The following is a 15,313-nucleotide window of genomic DNA, read 5'->3' as shown; positions in this document are numbered from 1 at the left end:
AGCTGGGGGGGCCACGGGGGAATGTAAAACTGAGTGTGATTCACGTGTGAAGTGGCCTCCAGCACCTCGGGGCCGCCGGCCGCTCGAGTCCAGACGTCTCGTGTGACGTGTGTCTGGACTGGACCTCCGCGGCAGGACGGCCCCGCGTCAGTCTGCTGATACTTAGAGACGCAGCGTGTGGCGGTATGAGCTGCCTCCACTAGTATCATCCTCACTGACTGACAGCTTAGCTCTCTGCCCCTCTCAGCGTTCCCTCCAGTTCCTCTGCTACCATCTATGAAACGTATGTGCCTGAAAGGTAAACAGGCAGAAAGCTTCTCCATTATCTCCTCTTTCATTCCCTTCCTCCATCAAAGACACTTTTTCTTGAGAGACCAGCCTGTTTCCTCTCTCATCCTCCTCCGTGGCGTCCCCTTCTCAGATAATCCTCCGCCCTCACAGGATTCCCTCCATTAGACCCCTGCTGTCATCAGCGACAGGAGCAGCAGCAGGCGGCCATGAGTCACTCCTCCTCACTCTCCTTCTTTTATCATTTAACCACAGACACATTTCATGGCATTTTGTCTTGTTGAGTATTTGCGTCATTTGACAGGCTGCACCGTCAGATGCAGCTTCTCCTCGTGGACTCTGCAGCCCCCGCCCTCGACACGGAGCCCTCTCAGTGCCTCCGGGGGTTCAGGTTCAGTACTTTCATGCCTCTAATGTAACAAGCCCAGACTCAGCAGGACCGACTCCGACCCTAAGGGGCCCCGTGAGAAACCTCTCTAGCCGTAGGGCGATCAGCTGACGTGTCTAAGACGAAGCTCGGCGCTGTGATGTCATCATGAGCGACTACAAAGACCGATCCCGTCTGTCCGTCTGTACTCTGACCTCAGACAGAGCCTGTCCCCGGCTCACCACCCCCCCACTCCGCACGCTCTCTCTCTCTCTCTGCGTGATAGAGCCTAGGTAATTACCTCAGGGTTCAGCTTCCTTTAGCCTCACGCTCCCCATCGGCACTAATGCTGCAGACACCCGAGGGGCACGCGGCCCTCTCCTTTGCCTCAACATCCCATCACAGATCCCTTATCCGAGTCCGAGGCCGCTGACATTGACTACATAAGAGCACTCAGCAGCAGCATTGAGTGTAGAAGCGTAGACGCAGATATCTGGTAAAAGTAGGAGATGCTTCAGTCACTCTGACGGGGGCACGCTCTCTCTCAGGGGCAGACCTGTGATCAGTCTGACACTGAGCAGGCAGGCAGGTCCACGTATGAAGCCGCTGTTACGATGAAAAAGACACATGTAGGAAAGTATGGGATGTTTTTAACTAACAGCGACGTGATTCACCATCTGATGAAATGAAAGACAGACCTTGAAGGTGAGAAGATCCATAATGAACACACTGCAGCTGACTGGTGTAAAACAGAAATGTAAAACATGCTGGCTGGACTTTAAGAGTTTAGTGACAAACAGGCCGATTGATCATGTCATTGAGTCACTGTGATGCTGCTCAGACTGGTCACATGGTCACATGGTCACAAGGTCACATGGTCGCCAGTGTCTTTGTTAAACTTTCCTCAGCGGTGATTCATCCTGAAGCGCAGCAGCACGAAAGAAACAAAGAAAATGCTGCTGGACTTCTCACAGCTTCTCAGTTGATGTGGGCATGCTGCGTGGACACACACACACACACACACACACACACACACACACACACACACACACACACACACACACACACACACTCGGTGGGGGATTCAGTGCTCTGTAGCTGTTGTGATTCATCCTGATCCTCGCTGTGACATTAAATCAGACGCTGCTACAGACTGAGTGACCAGATTGTTGGTTTGAAGGAAAAAAGGAGGAGATTCCTCGACTCTGTCGCCCCCTGAGGCCCAATCAGCCCCCCAGCAGCTCTCTTCCACCCTGAACCCACTAACTCTCTCAGAAGTGAGACACAATGTGAGAATGTACAACCCCAACATACACGGAAATATGCAAGTCACATGTAGGGATTCGGTTTAACTTTGCCCTCATTCTGTTGTAAATTCTTCTGTTGGCTTTTCTTATAAAGGTATTACACTTTTGGAATCAGTATTTTTTCTAACCGATGTTATTTTGTAGCACTTATTAGATGTAATATGAACACACTCAAAGAGTGTAGCGCAGCTCAAGTGCCTGTGTACAGCGTCAGGTGTCTTTACGTTCAGACCTTTGGTTTTCTCTCTCCATTTATTTTATGGTTTATTTGGAGACTCAAGCAAACTGTATGAACACATAGAGACTGACAGTGTTAACAGGCTGCCAGTGACCACACGCTGGATGCTAACATGCTGTAGATACTGGCAACTAATAGGCTCATGTAGCATTACCAACACATATATACGTCACCTGAGACTTAAAATTCACGTATTCTATTAGTCGTGAGGAATCGGCTCTCCTGTGCACAGGGTTAGCATGTACAGTAAGATCATCGTGTACGTCCACGTCAGAGGCATCAGGACACGTCATGTGCATCTGCGTGCACATAATGTGCCCTAGCAGGTTCTCTGTCATATTACAGCCTGGACACAGATGGATCAGGACCTGCTCCCCAAGTAGCTGAATGTCACCTGTACTTACCTTCTAATGTAAACTGCATTGTGTAAATGTGAATTTCTTAGAGTTGATACAAGATACAGAAATAAACTATAAAATGTAAAAAACAGAAATGTGTGCAAATGAGATGAACATCTATAACACAATAAACAGAGGTGTCATCGCATCGTGTGTCCAGTTTGTCTTTGGAGCTGAATGAAGATGTGTCCACACACACACTCACTCACACACACACACACTCACACACACACATCTGACCAACCAGCACCTCTAGAGTTCACTAATCAACATGTTATCTCTCTAAACTATTTCCTGTCATCTCCCAGACTTTCGTCACCAGGATCAGGACTTAACCAAACAGTGACGTGTCATAACCTCCTGTAAAACACTAAACAAACTCCTCATCTATACGCATGTTTCCCAAACTGTCAAACTATTGCTTTGATTCAGTATTGATTGCTGTTCTACACATTTAGAGAAAAACCTCAGTGAGCTCTGACAAACATTTTAATTGATCCACATTATTCCCACAGTTCACTGTATGGACCTCGTACTCTTGAGGAAACATCAACAGTAAGTTTCAGACTCGATGTTAGATTATGAAATGAGAAGTTTTTTTCCCTCCTCACAAAACAGCCAAGAGCATTTGTGAAAATGACCTCAAGCAAATGAAAATAAAATGCTGAAACCAGAAAGAATGGAGCGGTGGAGCAGCAGCCAAACCGCAGTGAAAAGCAGGACCATATGTGTGTCCCTGGACCAGGAGGGAGGCTCCCCGCAGTCTTATCAGCACTTGAACATGGACAGGAGATGAACCCTGGCTGATAAAGCGTCCAGAGAACCACAGCGGACATCAGAAGACAACATGAGCAACATGTCTGCAGTGCTCACAGCAGTAACAACACATTGGAGGATGTGATAGAAGTGAATAAGCAGGCTGAAATGTTTCTGTGCAGCTTTTCTACCTCCGACTGGTTTCTGTATGGCGTCCTGAACGCAGCACAGTGGACTGAGATGGGGGTGACAGATAGATTCTGCAGAATTTTAATTTGATCAGCAGGGAGCACTTACATGGAGACACTAATCAAACTATGTTTTTCCCTCTGTCAAGATTAATCAAGACTGCATGTCGTCTCAACTGGCAGAAAACAGAGGACTTAACCAGATAAAAGGAAACAGACATGCACAATGTTGGAAAAGCAAAGACACATTAAAACCCCTCCGGTTGTACCAGGACACCTGTGTGACAGAAAGACGAAGACATACAACAGTCTGAATGTAGACAAATAAACCTGACTATGCAGTAACGACAGCGGCGAGAGATATAAATGCAATAAAGACGTGTGTGTATGTGTCCTGTACATGTAAAAGCACATATGAAACAGAAGGAAAGCAATAAAAGGTGCTCGTTAGGTGTTAGTCCTTCGTGTCCTTCCTCTTTAAAATGGCGACAGAGATGATGGAGAAACTGTTCTGTCCCCGAGGCAGGAGGCACCAACATTTATGGTAAATCTCATTTTTGAAAGATAAAAGTCGACACGTTGCAAATCTGCGGTACGACCAGAGCAGCCAACACACACATCTGCACGGACAAACGCTGGACAGCAGCTGAATCATCTGCACACAACGTGAGCCGGCAGGAGGGATCTGTGAAGGCCTTTCAGCGAGCTCCAAACATCTGAACACCTGACAAATAAATATAGAAGACACAGAGGAATTTAACACTGCACACACACACAGTCTGCAGAGGTCTCGGTCATGTTTTTGTGCTTGTTTTTGGCTTTATCAGCAGGTCTCTGCAGGGTGAGGGGGGTGTGGGGGGGTCCAGCCCTGGCTCCCATCTGCCTGCTGCCCATGTAGAGAGAGGGGAGAGAGGGGGACCACCCCGTCTCACTCGGGGTAATGTGTGAAGGCAGAGGAACGAGAGCCGTGGGAGCCCCGTCCTGTAGCACCTCCCCACCCTCATCAGTCACCCTCATTCTAATTCATCGCTGCACTTGCTGCTGCGGGACGTCGAAGGCACGTCAGCTGGAGACGGAGTGAAGAAGAGTTTTCTCTCGGAGTAGAAACGTGACCCGTTTCACACAGAACCACAAACATCCATGTGTGTGCAGAGCCCTGCTACCATCTGTGTTTCACTGTATTAACCTGTGGCGTTAATGACAGGACTAATTACCCCTCCAATAAACACCTTTGTGCCTTAGTTACATCACTCCTGTGTGTCTAACTCTGGTTTTAGATGACTAAAAAACCTCTATTCAGCTCTGTTGCAGCCACTCGGTGGGTTTTCATGCATGGATCTGGTTTTCTTGGTTCTGCTCTGCTGTAAAGTCGTGTGGACATCGTAGCTGACTAATGAAAGGTTAGCGTGGGGCTCAGAGGGATCCAGTTTGCCCACATCCAGGTCCCAACTGTCGTCTCATATCAACAGAGAGATGAATTATTTTAGGGCCGGCTGAAGGTTTATTTCTCTTTTCTCAGCTCAAGAGAGAAAAATGAAAGTGGGGCCGTCAGTGTAATGTATGCACCCTGTACTTCATGCCCAGCTCAATTCATTCATCTAAACAGAACACAGTAACCAGGCAGATGGTGACAGACTCAGAGTTAGTTGGGAAAAGAAGAGAGCTCATTCCACTGAGCTCCACCAACACTTGAAGGAGGCGCCGTGTTGCTGCACTGCATGAGGAATGACTAAAAGAATCGCTCAGAGAGGTCTTTAATAACAGAACAGTGTTTCCAGCAGGATTATGCAGGGACACACTTTCTGATTGTAGTGGACACAGAGTGACGGAGCCGCTCCTCTTTAGATTTGCTTCCAGATTTTCGGTGACAAACTTAAAGTGACAGTATGACAGGGACAAGGCCACGTATGTAACATGTTAGTGTAGAGATAAGAGAGGCAGGGTCAGTGTGAAACCATTTTTACACGTGTTTCCTGTTACCACAGTGAGTCCAGAGGAGCACATTCATACACACAACCTCACATGAACGTACTTACATTTATTCATTCTGATTATTATTTATGTAAAATGACTTTACAGGAAACAGATGCTGCATGTCCAGTACTGACCTCATGTTATGTTACAGAGAAGGAACCATGTTGTGAGTCCGCAAATGTCCTCATTGTGTCCACATCATGTCCCATAAGCCGATTCCACCCCCGTCCACATATAACTAACATGCTGCAGTCCTCCAGCCGTTTATTTAACGGTTGGGTTTTCTAACTTTCCATTTCAGTATAAAGGTTTCGGAGCTGGACCACCACTGGATCCTCCAGTTCACATGTCAGCGTGGGGGGGCAGTACCAGCCAATGAGTCATTGTTGTGAGTCTGTGAAGCTCACTCAGACATTATTCACATTGTTATTCATTCATATTTACTGTACATAAAACCGACAGATGCTTCAGGGACCCTGTAACTGTCTGTTATGGAGCAGCATTCACCCAAACCACAGTTAATATGGTTGGTACGTTAATCTGTGACACCCACAGGACGGAGCAGCAAACCACCATGAACAGCTGGAAACCACTTTCTGCCAACAATAAAAGTTGTGCATAGTTTGTTGTCTGTCTCTGATATTACTTTGAGCCATGTTGAGCGGGGGCGCCAGAGCCAGTTTTGAAGTGGGGGGGCGACCAGCTCTGGATGACGTTTAAGGCCAATTAACTTTTTCACGTCAACTTCCCTTCAGCCCTTTTGTACAACTAAAATATGGTGAGAAATGCATTCCCTCTTGTCACCAGGGTGCTTCCTGATCAAAATGACAGCAGCTTTTATATTTTTTAGGGCAGTGGACACCGACAAGCATGCAGGAGTGTCTGCTGCGCGGCGCTCTGCTCAGAAACCTCCGACCGAAAAGGTCCGGAGCCCGATCACACAGACCCTGTTCTTCATGTGATCGACATTGTGACCACGGCTCTGCAGCCATCATGCCTGGCTTTACGTTATAACGCCTTACAGTGGGGGACAAAAAGTCTCGGTCTCCCCCGTCGTCTTGATGATGAGGCTTCATGTGCTCGGAGGTTATTTTTAACAGAAAGCAGACCGATGATCAGACTGTGCTGACACACCTTCTCCTCTGTCAGATTGCCAGACAGGCCATGATTTTACTTCTCTAATCATCCTGGCTTTTCATCCTGCCGGGGCTTTGTACATGACAAACAGACAGACAGCTCACACAGACGTACATTCAGTGTTTGCATGGACTAATGAAGCCTTTCCTCTGCGTACAAACAGCTGTATGAACCACACAGCGAGGCAGCACAGCTGATGGACGAGGAGGAGGAAACCACCTCGGGGGACTGAGGCTGATCACAGGCATCACACCACTTTTTTAACGCTCTTGATGATGTAAAGGAAAACAGGGCGAGGTAAAGTGATCTCACATCGTTACACTGAACTGAGCTTCATAGAACATTGTTGATATCAGTTACATGAAGTGAAAGAGTGAAAGCAGCCTCACTCCTGTATTCAAAGCCAGCACTGACTGGGGGACAAACAAAAACTGACGTTTCAGTGGAGGGAATTGAGCACTCGGGTTTTCCTAATTACTTTTTGCCATTCTCACCTTGTAATGGACTCTATTTCTGTCAACAACAATACATCCAGGGATGTTTTTCATGCATTGACCCTCTGCTGCTGCTGCAGTGCCCAGATGCTTTCAGCTCTATGCCACATGAATACTGAACATCCCGTGCACGCCGGTAAAGAGTCTGGGTGGGTTCCCCAGTGTGTTTCCTCGGTAGATGTGTAAAGAGGATGTGTGGGCGAGTCAGCACCTGGAGTGTTTCTGATGAATAATGAGCTGTAAATATGCAGGAGTGCATGATAAGACAGAGAGAGGAAGGAAGGCTTAAGGAGATAGAAAAGATAGATGGCAGCCAGTGAGGGGGGGGGGGGTTGCTATGGAGCCTTCTCCTCAGGGCCGGAGGTGCTGGATACCCAAAGCACGTCTTTCTGCATCTGCACCAGGACGACTGCTCGATCAGCTCCACACCTGATGGACCTGGAATCGGTTCCACGATAAAGCATTATCTCCTGCATGTGTTCGGGCTGAGACAATAAAGAACGGCTATCTCTCTTCTTTCCATTCCTGTCTGCTCCTCCCTGAATAAACTCTATTTGGAGGAAGTCATCACTTATAAAGGCAGAGAATAGGACATGGCCTACAAACTCTCGCCTCCTGAGTCCCTGAAAAGAAGAAGGCAAATACAGTGGCTTCCCCCAAACAATGACAAGTCCATTCTTTTAAAAGGCCAACTTGCTGTAAAAACAGCATTGTTGGATAACAATAGACAATAAGCATAATGTAATTTTGGATCAGGAACAAAGAACACGTCTATTCTAGTGCGAACCCTCTCCGTCTCCTTTGGCTCCTTCAGTTTCCAGTGAAAGAACCAACGAGTGCAGCATGAAGATATGAGGTGCCTCAACAGCAGGACCCTCAGGCCTTTGTCCCGTCACCATGGCCCTCTGGTTCCAGATGATTCCTCTCATCCCTCCATCCTTTGTCTTAGCAAGCTGTTAAATAGATGTAGAAGTGGTGTCGTCTGTTTAATAGTTTTTGTATTTTGTCCACTTGGTTCCCAGGGAAGGAATCCATTTGATTTTGGAGGTCATCTGACTTTTCCTTGAGAGTCTCCAGCAGGTTGATATTTTTGGCTTGTAGTGAAATGTCTTCCGTGAAATTTGATTTGGTACAAATATCCACGGTTTCCTGAAGATAAACTCTGGATATCTCTCTATAAACTGTGGTGATCCTCAGAGCTTTCCTCAGGCTACCAGGAGAGTGGTTTGGAGTAAAATGAGACAAATTGCCATGACAGTTGGTGTACACATTCATGTTCCCCTCCTGATGTGATTCCTTAACTTTTAATCTAATGCCACCTGTAGGTCAAACTTTCAGTTTGTCCAATACTTTGCATTATGACTAAATGTACACGTTAGCATGCACACATGCTAAGCTAAGAATTTAACATTAGCATTTAGCAGAAAGCACCAGAAGAAGGCTGCAGCCTCACAGAGCTGCTAGCATGGCTGTAGTCTCTTTGCCTCGTTACTTCTATGCCTCCTGGTCAGAGTTATGGGGGGGCAATAGAGCCTATCCCAGCATGCATCGGCCTACGAGAGATTCAGAGTTTCTAATTCAATCAAGCAGCATGTCTTTGGCCAGTGAGAAGAAACCCATGCAGACACGAGGAGGAGCATAAACAAACAGTTGGCAGCTCAGTGTTAATAAAAGCTGCCTGACTGAAACATTCTCTGCTTTGTGGCCTGGTTGTAACAGAGCAGCACCCAGCAGGCACATATCGCTGACATGGAGAGAGTGGAGAGGACACAGAGCCGCACCACCACCTGTTCTTTTAGATGAAGAAGGAACGTCAAGAGCACTGTGACTGACCTGAGCCAACTAATATCAAGGCAAGGAACACAAAAGTGAAGACATGGTAGATTTCTCAAAATAGTCGGGATCATTGAACCTTTTTTAAGAGTCGATCAAGGACCAAGAGTGCTGAGAGGTCTGGTATCATATTCTAATCATGCTGGGGTCTCAGTTGTGGATCAGGAAGTAAAAGGCTTTAAGATTTAGATTTGATGTGTTATTGGTTTGTGATGTGTGTAAACGTGATAGTTTAAGACTTAAGAAAACCCACCTCTGACTGCCAAAGAGTGATTGATAGTTAGAGTAAAGAAATAGCAAACTTTTTATTTATGAAAAGACAATGTGTATGTAAGAAAAGTAACAGAGGGACAGAGGATATGGTAAATCCAGGTAAGGGGCCCCCTGAAGTGACTCCTCTCCTCTATTAGAGATCCTTTCCCCTTCCTGGACTGTTCGGATCATTTTTAAAGGACATTTCAGATCTTGTTGTGTTTTTATTGTATGTCTTTAAAGTATTTTAATGAGTTTTAAAATCATTTAAAGAAATTGTTCTTTCCCCTACAAACTGTCCGTGTCTTTAACAGTGGAAAATCTTTTTGCTATTAGAAACTCACTCACACCATCTTTGGCAATTTCTCAGTTTTAAGCTCCAGTAACAGTAATGCACAGACACCATGAAATAATTTCATGGTGACCGTCAAAAATAAACTTTACATGCAAAATTATGGCTTCAAAAACAAGACTTTCAGTATCTGAAGAATGTAAACTGATTGACACCACCCACAAAGTCACCACTTACTAAGTCACTGAGTAACTGAGTGGCTACAAAAGAACAAGCAAAGAACAAATCAAACTAATGCTGGTCAATAAAAATCTGGTCTCTGAATACCTCTGTACCCCCGACTATTTACACTCGAAGACAATGCTGAATTAGTCTGGACAGACAGACAACGTTTGTGCTCCACTTTCTGCTCGCTGTCCCTGACTTTAGGATCCAAACAGACAGTTTTTAGAAGAAATGAAAGTCAAGTGTTTGCAGTTTTTATAGCTGTCACAACAAAAATGCTCTTTAAAGTGATTGATCACTTCACTGAACATCTGCCATACAACTTTAAAATGAAAACTCTGCAAGTATTTTCTTTGGTCTCACATATTTCTGTAAAGCATTTGTTTATTTATCCGTTTGGTTTCTGTAGAATTTGCACAGTTCTGCAGCCTCTGAATGACATGTGCACATGTCCACATGAGAATAACTGTTGATTTACAAATCCAGAACTGTTCTGCATCATGCATGTTACCAATACCGATATTTGTGGCTTTATTTATTAAATGGTAAAAACTAGCCCACCCTGCTGCCATTCAGCTAACAAAGAACACATGATGGAAGATTTAATACAGGAAAAAAACAAGACAAAAACAACTGCAGACCCAAAATGGAAGGTTTGCTGCACAAACACACTCAGGGGAACGATAATCACAACAGCTTGTAAAACATACAGTGATTAAAAATAAACATGAAAATGTGTTTTTTAGATTCAATCTGAATAAATATACATGATATACTTAGGAAACATTATATACACATCATACTTACTCTTGCATGTATATTGATTGATCAGAAATCACCGGAGGGGAAAGCTGGGCTCATTGATTTGGAGTTGATGTTGTTGTTACTTCTTACGGTCACATATGAGAGCTCGTTACCTGTCATGACGAGCCGACTTTCAGGAAAAACAGCTGCCCATTCAGAGAGGATCTAACAGATCTGACACGTCTAATGGATAATTACCTCTCCTGTGGAACAACCACACACCGACCACAGTGGCTTTTAAATGCCATGCTGGAACAATGCTGCATTTCTAAAACACACTTGGCACGTCAACATTTTACCATAAAAAAAAGCTTTATTTTCCCACCAGAATCCTCTACTGACCAATCCCTGATTGCTGACTCCTCTAAATGAGAGATAAAGTGGTGATTAAAGCAAAGAGAGGCTGTAGGATCCATTACAGGGAGAAAGGAGACTAAACTAAGAGGAGATAAAAACTGTCTCAAGACTTGGAGGAAACTCTTCACTACACCTCCCTTCACGTTACCCTTGTGTCTTTGCAGGAAATGAGAGATTTCACTCCGAGGACACCCACATGCTGTAGATGAACCCCAGAGCGCCGGCATGACCGTGCAGTCATTAATCAGACTTCATCAACGCCGCGAGGACGTGGGTGTGCTGAGAAGCAAAGGGACTGCACTGCCCCAGCCACTCCCTCACGAAACCTTCAGGGGGAAATATGGGACCTCTACTATTTGACAGTATTTATATCCTGTTACTTGGCTAAAAGAAGTGAGTCTTCAGTCAGAAAGTGAGGCGGGGTTTGGTCAGCACACGCTGCGTGCAGAGGGCCGAGGTTTGGAGATATCAGGTAACAACAAGCAGCGAAGGATTGAATGGGTGAAGGTATTGAATGAAGAGGACGATACGGAGCGTGATTGCAGCCGTCTGAAAAGTTGACACAAAGTGTGTCATGTTAGCTCCCAGATGAGGTCATCAATCAGCGCTGTAGTGAGGGGGGGTCTGACAGCTGCTAATTCAGGGGGGGTGAGAAGGGAAGGTCTGACAGAGAATCTGACTGAGCTGCACGCTGAGCAGAAGGCAGATGCAAGACTATTTTTCTAATCTCCCTCTTTTCTGCTGCCTCTCTCAGCGGCCGCTCCTTTTGAGGCCTTATCAACACATCTGTCTGGAGAAGTTAGTGTTCCCATCCATTTTTACACCATGTTTTCCTCCAGCATCATTGGATCCCTGCACACCTCTGCTCAGTCTGTTTCCCATCAGGCCTCTGGCATGTGAAACTAAAGCCCTCTGACTGACCACTGCCTCACAGCAGCCTGCACAGACCCCCGATCGGTCCGGTCCGATCGGCAGAGGCTTGAGCTGTGAGGGCCACGGTACGATGGGTTTCACTGGAGCAGACTGGCTTTGCATGAACAGGTTGATCTATAAATGGAGTCGCTGAACATCTGTTGAGTCACAGCTCCTTGTTAGCGTTTGCCACACTTTGTGGGCTCTCTCAAACATAAACCCTCCTTTACAGATGGAGAGCAGATGGTCATCACATTTATCTGTCACTGTAAACTTATCAATGGAGATTTATTTCATAACACACTTAAAATGCTTTAATCTGAGATCACAAAAATCTCTCCCCTCATAATGTGCACCCAGTCTCTGTGCTCTCCTTGGAAAAGCTGTTTTCCATCTAGAACCTACTGCTCAGACTGGATGAATATTACTTTGCTATTGACATGCGGATGCCAAACGCCATCTGAAAATGAGTATGAATAGATCCTGTGTTTTTCTACTCCAAAGAAAAACAGAGAATTTGTAAGCTAAGAAGGCACATCCAGCAAACCCGGACCCAAGGAGCACAAACCGACCAGACAATCATTTTCTACAGAGCGGAGGAGAATTTGCAGATGCAGCTGTGCTTGTCGTTACTCAGCCCACGTGGATCCACTCACCATCTTTATGGAAGTGCTCCTCCTAAATTGTATTATATTAGACTCCAGTGTTGCTCCCCTCCCTTCCTCTGGTCTCACAGTCCTTCTCTCAGCAGCACAGCTGATGCTGAGCAGCATCTCAGGACACACACTTTGCATTGTCTCGTCTTTAATGATGAGTAAGGGCTTCTGGACAAACCCTGTGTCCGTTTCTGATTGATGGCTGTGAGGAACAATATGGAGGCTCTGATTTGTTACAGTAAATACGCTAAAATACTCTGCGGACCTGTTCACAGCACAACACATACACAGTTAAGTTGCGTTTACAGAGTCATTTAGCTGCATTATTGCTCTAAGTGCTGTGAGGAGAGTGACTAAATGAGCACTTGTTAGCTTAATGGCATTGGTGGTATTGGCGTAGAGTGTGAACCCTCCAACAACGGCAGCTTCACGGGCCACAGACATTTATTGCACGCAAGGTCGTTGAGGTCATGTTGAAAAATCTTCATCAAGTAATCACAGTTTATCCTAATTAGATTAATGAAGAATGAATTTTAAAGAATTTTAAAGCCCCTTTTCTTCAACTCCAGTTAAAATGCTGTAAAACTTATTTCATGTGTGTATTCCAGCTGATGTATCCAGACTTCTGGCACATCTTCACCTACTTCTAAGGTGCATGAAGACGAAAAATAGTGTTAAGAGACACATGTGGAATGGAAAAGTCAGAGTCAGAAATGTAGGACCGAATTCTCACAATGTGACTGTTGCTGAGACCAAAGTCTACTAACCAAACAATCAGCTGGAAAGCTTCGTGAACACTGCAGACTAAATCTGAGATACTCTAGGAGCCAGTTTTTTCTCTGACTCATCTCTCTCAGTGTGACGTACAGGGAACCTTTGAGGGCGCCGTCACTGCTCAGTGTGTTGGGCCTAAAATAAAAGCTGCCCACCTTATACAGCAAAGCATTTAAACCCAATATGTATTCAGCGCAAACTACGATAACATTCTGTGCTAAGAGCAACATAATGCTCCACTAATGCACAAACATGATGGTAACTGTAAAATGTTAGTGCCTGGCTTTAAATGTGTCTGCGTGGAGATGGCTGGATTAATGTACTAAAGAGTCACATTGTGCAGCGAGGTCTGTGGGCCACATTTGACAATGAGGCTCATAGAGCTGCTCCTCAACATGAAAAATTAAGTGACTCATCCATGAGTGCATCTGCTGAAAGAAGTGAGTTAATGCATGAGACAGCTGCGGGACGATCAGAAACAAAGACCTGACTTCTGCCCACGGGGCCGTCCAGGAGAGTGCACGCATTCATCATAAATGCCACCCTCAAGATATCACTGGACACATCACGGCTGCAGACAGCTCGCCATCTCCACACTGAGCTCGGATAAGAATGCACAGAGTGCATTAATGTGTTTAGATGAAAGCATCTGTGCAGCGCAGAGCGCTCTATTTCTGTCTGTAATGAACTCAAAGATGGCAAAGTGAAGGACGGCATCTCTTCTGTTTGGCGTCTCTCAGCTGTTTGTATGGCTGTGGGTCTATAACTAGGATGGTGCAGACATTTGATTTGGAAAAGGTCACAGAGGATTTACAATAATAAACTGTCTGAGGCCAGAGTCAAAGCTAGCAAACGCTGATGTGCACACACAGAACCTCCTTCTGAAGGAGTCGCAGACTTTCTGATATCAGTCGGCCCAAACATATAGCTGGTGTTGCAGGTGTACGACGTGTTCTGTGGTCCAAAGGTTTCTGCGTCCACTGCTGTCATCATGGCTGGCAGCTCTGCAGCTGACAGACAGCAGATGTTCTCCTCCACATGGGGCCTTTGGTTTGGGCCAAACTCATCTTCACCTTCACCTCCATCAGCCCGAGAGCCAAAAAACACTTCAGGGTCTGGAGAGAACTGCATTTCACAAACAGCCTGGCTACAATGGGACAAATGGTTTGAATACTTAAAGCTGCCATGAGCAAAACTAAAAACACGAAGACATTATCAGGCTCAGTCAGGAAAAGGGTTTTAATGACATAACTTAAAGCATTTGTAGCACTGGATGAGCATTAAGAGAGTTCTTGGTTTTAGAGCATTCAAACATTCAAAGTTAAGGTTTTCATGATTGTGTCTTGTTGTAATGTGCTGCACAAAATGTTCACAAACTTTTAGGAAGAAACAGAGTGTTGATTGATTTATTGTGTGTGTTGAATCCTTTCAAGGAGCCGGAGTCTAAAAATGTTCCATTTCACATTTATTCTCGTGCCACACATGGCTGACTGACCCCCCCCCTCCACCACCTCTCACCCAGTGTCAGCAAGATGTGTTTGTGAATGTGAAAATCAGCTGTTTGTCATCGGTTATGGTCTCATTATTGGCTGAGTTTAACACCATATTAAGCACGATAAAATATCCTGACCCCCCCCCCTCCTCTTCAAAGGTGCAACACGCTGAACCTGCCTGGATGTGATTTCAATCAAATAGTTTCCGGACCGTAAACTTGAATCTTGCAGGATTAGATGAGCTAATGGAACCACAGGCATTTCAACTGGTTTGGAGAAGTAGGTTCTTGTTTCACTGCAGATCAGGGAACAGTTTGTGACCCCACAGAGAAGTGTTTACTGAGAGTCCGTCTGTAGAACATCTACACGGGGGAATCTTCTGGGAAGACGTCTGTTTATGTCTCTCTTTTCTTTCTTTGTCCTCTTCCTTTCCTCTCAGCCACACCTGCTTCATGTTATCTCAAAGTGGCCTCCAGGTGCCTCTGATCAGCTCGTCAGTCCATGAATGTGTGAAGCACATTTCAAGGGAATCAATGTGGAAAAAAAACACCTTTTGGTGGAAGAAAAA

General features: G+C 45.5%; 1 protein-coding gene across 1 annotated transcript in view; it reads right to left on the bottom strand.

Annotated features, from left to right (window-relative positions):
• LOC139216753 (migration and invasion enhancer 1-like) overlaps positions 1-13,908 on the bottom strand; it is a 49,650-nt gene extending 35,742 nt beyond the window's left edge. The window contains exon 1 of the mRNA XM_070847982.1: positions 13,904-13,908. The gene's annotated coding sequence lies outside the window, so the exon portion shown is untranslated. The remainder of the gene's footprint in view (positions 1-13,903) is intronic.
• Between the last annotated feature and the right edge of the window lie 1,405 nt (positions 13,909-15,313).

Source organism: Pempheris klunzingeri, chromosome 17 (genome assembly GCF_042242105.1).
Source record: "Pempheris klunzingeri isolate RE-2024b chromosome 17, fPemKlu1.hap1, whole genome shotgun sequence".
In the NCBI taxonomy this organism is placed as follows: Eukaryota; Metazoa; Chordata; class Actinopteri; order Acropomatiformes; family Pempheridae; genus Pempheris; species Pempheris klunzingeri.
This window is presented reverse-complemented; position numbering and strand designations above follow the sequence as displayed.